Source organism: Schistocerca americana, chromosome 9, assembly GCF_021461395.2.
Source record: "Schistocerca americana isolate TAMUIC-IGC-003095 chromosome 9, iqSchAmer2.1, whole genome shotgun sequence".
Classification (NCBI taxonomy): Eukaryota; Metazoa; Arthropoda; class Insecta; order Orthoptera; family Acrididae; genus Schistocerca; species Schistocerca americana.
Genome location: NC_060127.1, coordinates 51,994,905 through 52,008,211, shown reverse-complemented (window position 1 = coordinate 52,008,211; position 13,307 = coordinate 51,994,905).

The following is a 13,307-nucleotide window of genomic DNA, read 5'->3' as shown; positions in this document are numbered from 1 at the left end:
GAATCCATGAAATGATAATTAAATCAAGACCTTACGCCGTCGACAGGCGTTGATATACATCAACGGGGACAGTTGAAAATGTGTGCCCCGACCGGGACTCGAACCCGGGATCTCCCGCTTACATGGCAGACGATCTATCCATCTGAGCCACGGAGGGCACAGAGGATAGTGCGACTGCAGGGACTTATCCCTTGCGCGCTCCCCGTGAGACACACATTCCCAACTTAATGTCCACACACTACATTCGTAGTGCCCCTGCCCATTACACTCATTACTCGCGGTAGACAATCTTTCGGACGTGTCCGAAAGAACAGATATCATCATAATATCATGCATCCATAGACCTTGCATGTCAGCAGGGACTTTTCAAGCTGTTGGAGGCTGTGTAATGGTGTGTGGCGTGTGCAGTTGGTGTGATATGGGACCCCTGGGGTGTCTAGCATCATGTCTATTCACCTGCATCCATTCATGTCCCTTGTGCATTCTGATGGACTTGGGCAGTTCCAGCAGGACAATGCGACACCCCAAACGTCGAGAACTGCTGCAGGTCCTGGAGCACTCTTCTGAGTTTAAACACTTGCGCTGGCCACCAAAGTCCGCAGCTCGTGGTCGTGCGGTAGCGTTCGCGCTTCCCACGCCCGGGTTCCCTGGTTCGATTCCCGGCGGGGTCAGGGATTTTCTCCGCCTCGTGATGACTGGGTGGTGTGTGATGTCCTTAGGTTAGTTAGGTTTAAGTAGTTCTAAGTTCTAGGGGACTGATGACCATAGATGTTAAGTCCCATAGTGCTCAGAGCCATCTGGCCACCAAACCCCCCAGTCATGAACACTAGCGAGCATATCTGGGATGGCTTGCAGCGTGCTGTTCATAAGAGGTCTCCACCCCCTTTTACGAATTTACGAACAGTCCTGCAGGATACATGGTGTCAGTTCACTCCAGCATTACTTCAGACATTAGTCGAGTCCATGACACGTCGTGTTCCGGCACTTCTGCGTGCTCGTGGCGTCTCCACGCGATATTAGGCTCTTCAGTGTATAACACAGATTCGCAGTCTCATTGGAAAAGCGTAGGGCAGGAGAATCAGGCATTCTACATCGTTGCCCTAGGCACTGTCTCAGTGGATGTGATTTGCGGTTGCCTTCTTTCGACCTATTGCGAAGTGTCGAGTGTGCATCTATATCGTTTGGATGACTGTGATGGGTGTAGTATTATGTGCTGCTCTGGCTCAAGGGAAGAGAGAGGGTGCTGACTCACAGCCTACGTATAGCACCATGGGGGCCGCCGACATCGGATGGACGGATGACCATCAGCAGGCTTTTGTGTGTCCATTCTTGTACCAGGAGGTCTGGGGGACTACGGCCGATCACTATTGTACGAAAATGAGACACCTACAATCGTCCTTATATTTAGCTTATTGTGTAGCTACCAGTTTCGGCTCTTCAGTACACCATCTTCAGGCCGTAGTTGAAGCTGAAGGGGATATCACGATCCATATACAATCATCGGTGGCCAACAACTGGTTTACGCAGACTACATGTAACTGCAATGTCGTCTCTCTAACCAACTGGTAGCTACACAATAAATGACAATGTAAGGACGGCTGTAGGTGTTTAATTTTCTAACACCATTAACAGTGTCACATACCTTTTCTACATGAAATGCTGGAGAGAGATTTGGAATTTAATCCAGAGCATTGGTGCAAACACTGATAATTACGAAGTTTACTTCACCACTCCGATTTTCCTGACGGCCAGTTACTGGCTGAGTAAATTTCAACCACCGGCAGAACTGAAATCTGACTTGTGAGTCGAGCCCCATCGCACAATCGTGCGTCAGCGACCACGGATACGGGAGCGAGAATACAAAAGCGTGCTGAAAATTAAATGGACTGATACATACGATAGCAAACTAGGAGGTTCTCAGCAGACTCTGCGAAGAGAGCAATATGTGAGAAGCACTAAATAGAAGCATTTCAGAGGTCAGACCCTGGGTTTGTTACCGCTAGGTTCGAACAACCTGCAAGTGTTACGGAGACGCCTCAGGAACTCAAATGGGGAATCTCTGTACGGAAGGCGATGTTCTTTCCGAGGAGTGTTATTGAGAAAATTTAGATAACCGGCATTTGAAAGTGACTCTAAAACGATCCTACTGCTGCCAATACACATTTCACATAAGGACCACTAAGAGAAATTAAGGCTCGCACGGGGCCATATAGATAATCTTTTTTTTCCCTCGTTCTGTTTGCGAGTGGCTCAGAACACAATATTACTATTGGTGGTGTGAGGGCACCCTCCGCCACGCACCATATGGTGCTCTGCGGGGTATGTACTAGATGTAGATGTAGACGTAGAAGATACAGGATGGGGCGACGTCACCATCGTTCACCGAGCAGACATCAGTTTTTCAATGGTTTCCGCAATACAAGTCCGTGACTGACTGCCGTAAGTTTGAACAGGCAATAAGCCACGAATGTAAATTTTTCGGTTTCGGGCACACTGGAACACTCGTTCCGAAACTGCATGGAGCTTGAGGAAAATGTAGATGACATTAACTGTGGGAGGAAACAGAGATTGGAATATGGTTCAAATGGCTCTGAGCACTATGGGACTTAACATCTATGGTCATCAGTCCCCTAGAACTTAGAACTACTTAAACCTAACTAACATAAGGACATCACACACATCCATGCCCGAGGCAGTATTCGAACCTGCGACCGTAGCAGTCGCGCGGCTCCGGACTGAGCGCCTAGAACCGCTAGACCACCGCGGCCGGCTGCTGCTGAATCATACCGATTACTTCGAGAAGCTTATGGTAAATATGTTCCATCGCAAGATACGTGTGAACGATGGTTCCGGCGTTTCAAAAATGGCGACTTCGAGGCTGCAGACAAGGAACGTGGAAAATGCCAAAAAATACGAAGATGTGGCAATGGACACATTGTCGAGCGAAGACGCTTCGCAAACACAAAAACAGCTCGCTTAGCAATTGGGCCTTAGTCAGTAAGCTGTTTACAATCGGCCCCGAGAGACAAGAAAGATTCAGAAGACCGGTAGCTGGGTACCACATGAGTTGAACGACAGGCAAATGGAAAAGCGCAAAAACACATGTAACATTTTGCTCGCTCTATACAAAAGCATTTCATTTTTGCATCTTATCGACGGCAGGACCGGATCGTTTTGACAGAAAGACGATGGCCTGTGTTTGGCGGCGCCAGAGGGGTCAGCTGTGTTGGGAGCTGTTAAAACCTGGGGAAACGGTTAACACCAAACGTTACCACCAACAACTATGTGAACCGTCCGCTGCTTGAAAAACTCCACAATACCGAAAGAGCCAACACCAAGGTATTTTTCTTCATCACAATGTCCCTTCATGTACGGCAAAACAAGTTCGCGACACGTTGGAACCACTCGGCTAGCAATTTCTGCCCCATGCGGCTTACTCACCAGACCTGGCTCTTTCCGATTACCACTTGTTTGCATCAATGGGTCATGCATTTGCTGAGTAGCGCTTTAGATGGTACGAAGGTGTGAAAAAATGGCTCGGCGAATGGTTCGCCGCAAAAGGAGAAAATTTTTACTGGCGTGGTATTCAAAAATTGCACGAGAGATGGGAAAAATGTATAGCAAATGACGAAGAACATTTTGAATAGAGCACTGTTTATCATTCTTCTGAATTTAACATGTTTTTTTAGACAAAAAATTCCGCATTTCATACTTGTGCACCTGGTATTCTCCAAATGTGCCAGACAAATTTTGATGTGATTTTTACGAGTATCTTGGAGCACTGTGGAGGCTTCATTTAATCAAAAATCGACTCACAGAAAGAAAAGCTTATGCAATAGAGTCTTATCCATACTAATATAATTCCGAAAGTAACTCTCACTATTACGTATTCACGGAAAAGCCATTGAACCGATTTCGATGAAATTTGGTATGGAGAAAAGCTGGCCCTCAGTAAGAATATAGGCTACTTTAAAAAGTGTGTCGTACAAGATACGTACTGATTTGAAGACTATTGTGAGAATAAGTGAAAAATATTTACTCTATCAAAAATCTATTTACTCTCTGATTTCAGATGTTCTACGTCTACATCTGCTACACACACCTCAAACCGCCATATGGTGTGTGGCGGAGGGTACCCTGTACCGCTACTGATCCTTTCCTGTTCCACTAGCAAACAGAGCGACGGAAAAACGACTATCTACACCATTAACCACTAAAATTACTACACCACGAAGATGACGTGCTACAGGCGCGAGATTTAACCGACAGGAAGAAGATGTTGTGACATGCAAATGATTAGCTTTTCAGAGCATTCACACAAAGTTGGCGCCAGTGGTGACACCTACAACGTGCTGACAAGAGGAAAGTTTCCAACCGATTTCTCATACACAAACAGCAGTTGACCGGCGTTGCCTGGTGAGACGTTGTTGTGATACCTCGTGAAAGGAGGAGAAATGCGTACCATCACGTTTCCGATTTTGATAAAGGTCGCATTGTAACCTATCGCGATTGCGGTTTATCGCATCACGACATTGCTGCTCGCGTTGGTCGAGATCCAATGACTGTCAGCAGAATATGGAATCGGTGGATTCAGGAGGGTAATACGGAACGCCGTGCTCGATCCCAACGGCCTCGTATCACTAGCAGCCGAGATGACAGGCATCTTATTCGCATGGCTGTAACGGATCGTGCAACCACGTCTCAATCCCTGAGTCAACAGATGGGGGCGTTTGCAAGACAACAACCATCTGCACGAACAGTTCGACGACGTTTGCAGCAGCATGGACTATCAGCTCGGAGACCATGGCTGCGGTTACCCTTGACGCTGCATCACAGACAGGAGCGCCTGCGATGGTGTACTCGACGACGAACCTGGGTGCAAGAATGGCAAAACGTCGTTTTTTCGGATGAATCCAGATTCTGTTTACAGCATCATGATGGTCGAATCCGTGTTTGACGATATTGAGGTGAACGCACATTGGAAGCGTGTATTCGTCATCGCCATACTGGCGTATCACCCGGCGTGATGGTATGGGGTGCCATTGGTTACACATCTCGGTCACCTCTTGTTCGCATTGACGGCACTTGAACAGTGGACGTTACATTTCAGATGTGTTACGACCCGTGGCTCTACCCTTCATTCGATCCCTGCGAAACCCTACATTTCAGAAGGATAATGCACGACCGCATGTTGCAGGTCCTGTACGGGCCTTTCTGGATACAGAAAATGTTCGACTGCTGCCCTGGCCAGCACATTCTACAGATCTCTCACCAACTGAAACCGTCTGGTCAATGGTGGTCGAGCAACTGGCTCGTCACAATACACCACTCACTACTCTTGATGAACTGTGGTATCGTGTTGAAGCTGCATGGGCAGCTGTACCTGTACACGCCATCCAAGCTGTGTTTGACTCAATGCCCAGGCGTATCAAGGCCGTTATTACGTTCTGGGTTCTGATTTCTCAGGATCTGTGCACCCAAATTGCATGAAAATGTAATCACATGTCAGTTGTAGTATAATATATTTGTCCAATGAATTCCCTTTTATCATCTGCATTTTTTCTTCGTGTAGCAATTTTAATGGCCAGTAGTGTATTTGCCTCCGTACAAGCTCTAATTTTTCATGTCTTATCTTCATGGTCCTTACGTGAAATGTGTGTTGGCGGCTGTAGGATCGTTCTGTAGTCAGCTACAAATCCCGGCTTATTAAATTTTTCGACAGTGTTCTTCGATAAGAACATCGCCTTCCTTCGAGGAATTCCTGTTTGAGTTCCCGAAGCAACTCCGTATTGTTCGTGTGTTGTTAGAACCTACAGGTAGCAAACCTAGCAGCGCTCCTTTCAATTGCTTCGATCTCTTCCTTTAATCTGACCTGGTGAGCGTCCCAAACACTGGAGCTGTACCAACAGTGGGTCGCACTAGCGTCCTACATACGGTCAGCTTTATAGATGAACCACACTTTCCTAAAAATTGTCCCAATAAACCAAAATCAACCATTCCCACTCACCAATACAATCCTTACATGCTCATTCCATTTCATATCTTTCTGCAACGCTACGCCTAGATATTTAAACAACGTGATTGCCTCAAGCAGCTGTATTCTAATTTATTTGTCAAAATCCGTTTATTGCTTGATAAGTGCTACGTGATACGATTCGAAGTAACGAGTGCAATGCTTATATAATATTCAATGTGTTTAATTCATACAAGGACACTATTTGTTGCATAGTGTACAAGTCGTATAGTGTGTAGCTATAGTACTTGAGTAGCACCATGCATAGATGCGCGCTCCTGCCAATGTCCCCAGGCAGCGACACTGTGTATGCCGATGCATCTTGCGTTGGGGTGGCCTGGAAGGGGTGAGAGCTGTGCTTATGCGAACAGGCAGACATCTATCGGCAGGTGATGTTACTGCACGTACAGCAGCTTGCTTACTCGCCATCACACATCACAACAAAACCATTGATGTGTGAGTGCAGCTGTGGGTAACAGCTAGTTACTAACAAACAAATGAAGCTATCGCTTGAGCCTTGTCCCGCAGTGACGCAGGGTCAGCCATCGTAAATCGAATTTGGCATGTTAATGTTTAAGGGATGGCCAGATGCCCTTCCTGCTGCCACCCTATAAAAGCCCGGGACGGAATTGGTGTACCCCAGCTGTCTGTGTCGACTGTAATCCATGGAATAGTGCGAATGTGGTCAGATGTCTGCGAGCCGTGTAACTGAGGCGGAACATGGGGACCAGCCCGGTATTCACCTAGCGGGATGTGGAAAACCGCCTAAAAACAACATCCAGGCTGGCCGGCACATAGGCCGTCGTCGTTAATCCCCCGGGCGGATTCGGTCTGGGGCCAGCGAGCTTACCCGAGTCCAGGAAGCAGACCGTTAGCGCTGTCGGCTACCCTGGCGGATCAACAAACAAAATTAAACAGGCAAAAATATATCGTGAAACATACACAGACTCAAAAGCAGAGATCGTTGCCAAAACTTTTTACCTCCTTTAAAATAAATTCAGGTCTAAGACAAGAAGATGGTTCATCTCCAGTGCTTTTGAACTGTGTAGTAGAAAAAAATAGTAAGAATTTGCAATGCAAAAGTGAAAGAACACCAAAATCGCCAAAGACATTCGGGAAGAAAGAAGCTGTGTAATTTGAAAGAAGCTGTGTAGTGAAGTAAACTGTCCAGCACTGGCTGCACTATCCGAAAACCTAGCAGATGCGGAAATACAAGTCACTGTTTTTAACAGATAGCCAGTATAGCAGGTTCAACGATCTCCACAGAAAAAAAAAAATTATTATTAACAAAAAAGTACAAAAAGTTTTACAGATGTACATAAGTCAATTAGAAAAGTTGAAAATGTTCCAGTATCTAGGAGAGAGAATTCAAGCAAATCGATTCCCAAAATGCACCATAAATTAAAAAATTACGTTTCCATTACCATTAACAGTGCACATCAAGAAATGCAAAGACAACGCATTATATCACTATAGTGAAGCCAAAATGTCCCTATTCTAGCGAATGCCTAGCACTGATTAATAAAGCACTCAAACTAAAACATTACAGAGAAAAATTAAGAGTAAAATTTTAAGTCCTATGAGAAGCAAAAAAAAAAAAAAAAAAAAAAAAATCCTTTGCTCATTTATGGAGTGTACACAGGATGAATGAGAATAGGCTGGAAAAAAACAAATCTTCGATACCTACGGGAATAGAAATTTGCATCTATTTGGGTCAGTAAAGTTGAAACAACATGTAGTAATACACATCAAAAGCAAGAGAATCAGTTGAAAGGAATACTTTCAGAACGAGAGTGCTACATTTAGATACGTACCGAGACAGAAGAAGTAAGAAATTTGGAAATTTGTGGTAAGGTGTTGTGGTACTAAACAGCTGAGGTTTTCGGTTCCTAAGCTTGCGCACTACTTAACGTAATTTAAACTAACTTACGCTAAGGACAACCCACACATCAGTGCCCGAGGGAGCACTCGAAACTCCGACGTGGGGAGACGCGCGTGCCGCCACAAGACGCCCAAGACCGCCCAAGACCGCTCGGCAAAGAAGAAAACAGGGATCATTTAGTCTGAAGAAAGACAAGAAGTGACATGGTAAAATTTAAAATAATATTACGGGAAAAGAAAAGAAGAGATGATAGAGAATTGCAATAGTCTCATAATCCCTAGTTGAACAAAACGAAACGGGAGGAAAATCATCATGCGCTGCAGTAACATATGGTCAATAGACCTATTTTATAATCATCCAGCCATTTCAATTAAATTTTGCAGCACTTGTTTGCTGTTTTTCGGGCACACTGAACGTGCACCTTGACGTGATTTCGTCCTACATAGTCGCTCTGTTGTGTTTACACGAACGAAAGTGTTTGCGTATTGTTGTTTCTAGAAGAACGAAGGAGACACGCCCTATTGAAAACCGGTCAATACATCGAATGCATTCGTTTCTTCACCTCGTGTGGCGTGAACGCTCCGATCGGAATTGCTGACGCACGTTTCGCGGGGAAAAGAAGTTCGACTGTATTTACCTAGGTCGAAACAAAGAAACACATTTCAGTCGTCGCACTCTCGTAGGAGCGCGCACGACTCTTCCTCCACTTGTGTTCCCGAAGACGCCACACAAAGTCCACTGCGATCGATTCAATACGCCTCGAGAAATGTTCCAGCAGCAATGTCGATGTTTAAAGCTAAGCGGTGTGCAAGTAACCTTCACTGGCGACATTTACCTACGCGTGACTGAAGCGCGGAACAAGATGCAATTTCAGCACTGATTCCACCTCCTCATTGAAGAGTGGAAACGTCAAACGAAGTACGTCCCATATTTTCACATAATATCAAAAAGGATCATCCGATTTGGCACATCTATATTTCTGAAACTAGTAAACATACACAATGAATTTTCTAGTTTGATGAACGACAATCTCAAAATTTTTTTTTTTTATACCTTCCATAGGTGTTGAATATGCCCCCTTTGAGATGCACGGCATACGTCATTGAGGTACTAGAATTGTTTCCACACTGCAGCAGCCATGTTTTGAGTTACAGCTTCCACAGCTGCTGTTACGCGATAGTTCGTTCATTGTTATCAGTAACAGAGGCACATAAACAGCGTCTTTTGTAAACCCCCACAAGAAATAATCACGTACAGTCACGTCCGGTGACCTTGGAGGCCAGTAATGTAAGGCTGAATCATTTGGTCCAGTCCGACTGATTCGTCGTTCCGCAATCCTTCGATTTAAAAATTTCCGCTCTTCCAGGTGTCGGAGTGGCGGTGCCCCATCTAGTTGGTGAATGAAGTCGTTCGAATGAGTCCCCAGGTGTGGGACAAGACGGTTCTCAAGCATATCGATATATGTGCTTCCTGTAAAAGTGTTATCGGCAGAGAAAAATGGATCCTACACCTTTTCCCGTGAAACGGCAGAAAACACATTAAATTTTGGAGATTCCCTCTCATGTTTGGCCTGCCGGTGGTGCCGAGCGGTTCTAGGAGCTTCAGTCTGGAGCCGCACGACCGCTACGGTCGCGGTCGGTTCGAATCCTGCCTTGGGCACGGATGTGTGTGTTGTCCTTAGGTTAGTTAGGTTTAAGTAGTTCTGTTCTAGGGGACTGATCTACGTCTACATCTACATTTATACTCCGCAAGCCACCCAACGGTGTGTGGCGGAGGGCACTTTACGTGCCACTGTCATTACCTCCCTTTCCTGTTCCAGTCGCGTATGGTTCGCGGGAAGAACGACTGTCTGAAAGCCTCCGTGCGCGCTCTAATCTCTCTAATTTTACATTCGTGATCTCCTCGGGAGGTATAAGTAGGGGGAAGCAATATATTCGATACCTCATCCAGAAACGCACCCTCTCGAAACCTGGACAGCAAGCTACACCGCGATGCAGAGCGCCTCTCTTGCAGAGTCTGCCACTTGAGTTTATTAAACATCTCCGTAACGCTATCACGGTTACCAAATAACTCTGTGACGAAACGCGCCGCTCTTCTTTGGATCTTCTCTATCTCCTCCGTCAAACCGATCTGGTACGGATCCCACACTGATGAGCAATACTCAAGTATAGGTAGGACGAGTGTTTTGTAAGCCACCTCCTTTGTTGATGGACTACATTTTCTAAGCACTCTCCCAATGAATCTCAACCTGGTACCCGCCTTACCAAGAATTAATTTTATATGCTCATTCCACTTCAAATCGTTCCGCACGCATACTCCCAGATATTTTACAGAAGTAACTGCTACCAGTGTTTGTTCCGCTATCATATAATCATACAATAAAGGATCCTTCTTTCTATGTATTCGCAATACATTACATTTGTCTACGTTAAGGGTCAGTTGCCACTCCCTGCACCAAGTGCCTATCCGCTGCAGATCTTCCTGCATTTCGCCACAATTTTCTAATGCTGCAACTTCTCTGTATACTACAGCATCATCCGCGAAAAGCCGCATGGAACTTCCGACACTATCTACTAGGTCATTTATATATATTGTGAAAAGCAATGGTCCCATAACACTCCCCTGTGGCACGCCAGAGGTTACTTTAACGTCTGTAGACGTCTCTCCATTGATAACAACATGATGTGTTCTGTTTGCTAAAAACTCTTCAATCCAGCCACACAGCTGGTCTGATATTCCGTAGGCTCTTACTTTGTTTATCAGGCGACAGTGCGGAACTGTATCGAACGCCTTCCGGAAGTCAAGATAAATAGCATCTACCTGGGAGCCTGTATCTAATATTTTCTGGGTCTCATGAACAAATAAAGCGAGCTGGGTCTCACACGATCGCTGTTTCCGGAATCCATGTTGATTCCTACATAGTAGATTCTGGGTTTCCAAAAACGACATGATACTCGAGCAAAAAACATGTTCTAAAATTCTACAACAGATCGACGTCAGAGATATAGGTCTATAGTTTTGCGCATCTGCTCGACGACCCTTCTTGAAGACTGGGACTATCTGTGCTCTTTTCCAATCATTTGGAACCCTCCGTTCCTCTAGAGACTTACGGTACACGGCTGTTAGAAGGGGGGCAAGTTCTTTCGCGTACTCTGTGTAGAATCGACCTCAGATGTTAAAGTGGCTCTGAGCACTATGGGACTCAACTGCTGAGGTCATTAGTCCCCTAGAACTTAGAACTAGTTAAACCGAACTAACCTAAGGACATCACAAACATCCATGCCCGAGGCAGGATTCGAACCTGCGACCGTAGCGGTCTTGCGGTTCCAAGATGTTAAAGTCCCATAGTACTCAGAGCCATTTGAACCCTCTCATGTTGCACAACTTCATGTGGTTGTTCCGTACCCCATATTTTCACATTGTGACGGTTCACTTTTCCATTTAAATGGAATGTTGCCTCGCCACTAAACACTAAGCGTGGAAGAAAACTCTCATCCTCCATCTTGGCAGAACGAAATTACAGAACTCCACACGTTGTTGTTTGTCACCTTCACGAAAAGCTTTCAGTAGCTGAATTTTGTATGGTTTCACGTGTAAACGTCGACGCAGCGCACGCCAGATGTACAGTGGGGACATGCTGACCAGCCGAGCTGCACAGCGAACGGATTTCTGCGGACTCCTTGTGGAACTATGGCGGATGCGTTCTACGTCTGTGTCAGACTCTCGGAGACGGCCCGGCGATTTGCCTTTACACAAACCACCTGCTTCTCGGAATTATTCATGCCATTGTCCAATGCTCTGTGCTGTAGGAGGATCCACACCGTACCTAGTACGAAAGTAAGGCTGAACAGTTATTACTGACCCGCACTGCGCAAAATTTTCATTAGAACTGAAGTGGGCGCACTCTGCTGCTACCCTACAGGAACCACGTAAAACTCGAGAATTTGCTCTTTCCAACAGTACTTTGTCGACGCACATATCTCAAATAACGTAATAGCTATGATTTTTTAAAAATCTGATGATTGTTTTCGAAACACCCTGTATTTTCTATGTTTTTGTGTCCTCGATACCGTATTGCGTATCCCTAGATTAGTTGCAAGTGCCGAAACATGGGCAAAATTTTACAGACATTCATTACTAAATGGCGCATACGCTTTGTGCTAAACAGTTCCTCCCTCTGGATATCCAAGTCTCATGCATGAAAGTCTCCTTCAGTTAGTCTACAGACTGTTTGTGTGGTAAGCAGAGTGCACGTAAGCTTTTATTTGTAACAATAAATGGAAGGACATAATTCGTGTTTCAGAAAGAGAAAAAAATTGCAGAAGTGCACATACATGATAACGTGTGTGTGGAAAACGTTATGAAAAGGAAAGACAAGCAATACAATTCCTGATAAAAATCCACCGAGCGATGAGGTTCTTTGATTTTAAAGATGCTGCTGAAACACTGTTGTCAATGCAGGCATGTAACATCTCCAAATGCAGTCGGATCACAGTGCATCATAGTCATCATTCTCAAACACCTATTAACAGTTCTTACTTTGAAACAGAAGAAGGGGAAAATGTCAATATCTTCAAAAGAGGAACGAACATGGCTGACGTAGGCCATGCCGTAATTCATCTGAAAGATCAGGCATGTCTATCAGTTCCAAAACAGAAAGCCCTGTTGGCGATGTTGCTATTTCTTACTGTAGGGAGTAATTCAATAATTTAGCGACATCTGATACCAAAAATGAAGTTGTGTAAGGAACAGAAATCAATACTGAGATATCTTTTTTTCTTGAATTTAATTTTGTTATTATCTTTTAAAAAGTTGAAAGGATACGAGAAATTATTTTGGTTAACTACTGTTCCACTAGTTAAAACATTACTGTTGTCTTTGTGTATTTGTGTTGTTACAAATAAAACGTAGGGCGTAAGTATTAATTGCACTTGAAACAAAAACTTCCTTATTGGCACTCAAAACCAATGAGATCCCTGGTACGGCACATAGAAAGTTCGTAATAAATTACTTATTTTCTAATTTGTCTCATTATTTTTGTGCAATCACAAGGGGTACCCAAACAAACCTGAATCACTTTTTACAAGCTACATATTTTCAAATTGTTTACAAAACAACCTTATCCCGTTCAAAATATTTTCCATTACACTTAATACATTTGTCCCACCGGTGCTTCCATTGTTCGAAACATTTTTTGTACTCATCTTTAGAAATGGCTGACAGCTCCTCCCTCGTTTTCTTCTTGACTTCTTCAATGCTGGCAAACCGGTGTCCTTTCATATCCCTTTTCATGTGTGGAAATAAGAAAAAATCGCACGGACGTCATGCGAGTAAGGTGCGTGGAGCAGCAGAACCATACCATTTTTAGCCAAAATCTCTCTAATACAAACTGCTGTGTGTGCGGGTGCGTTG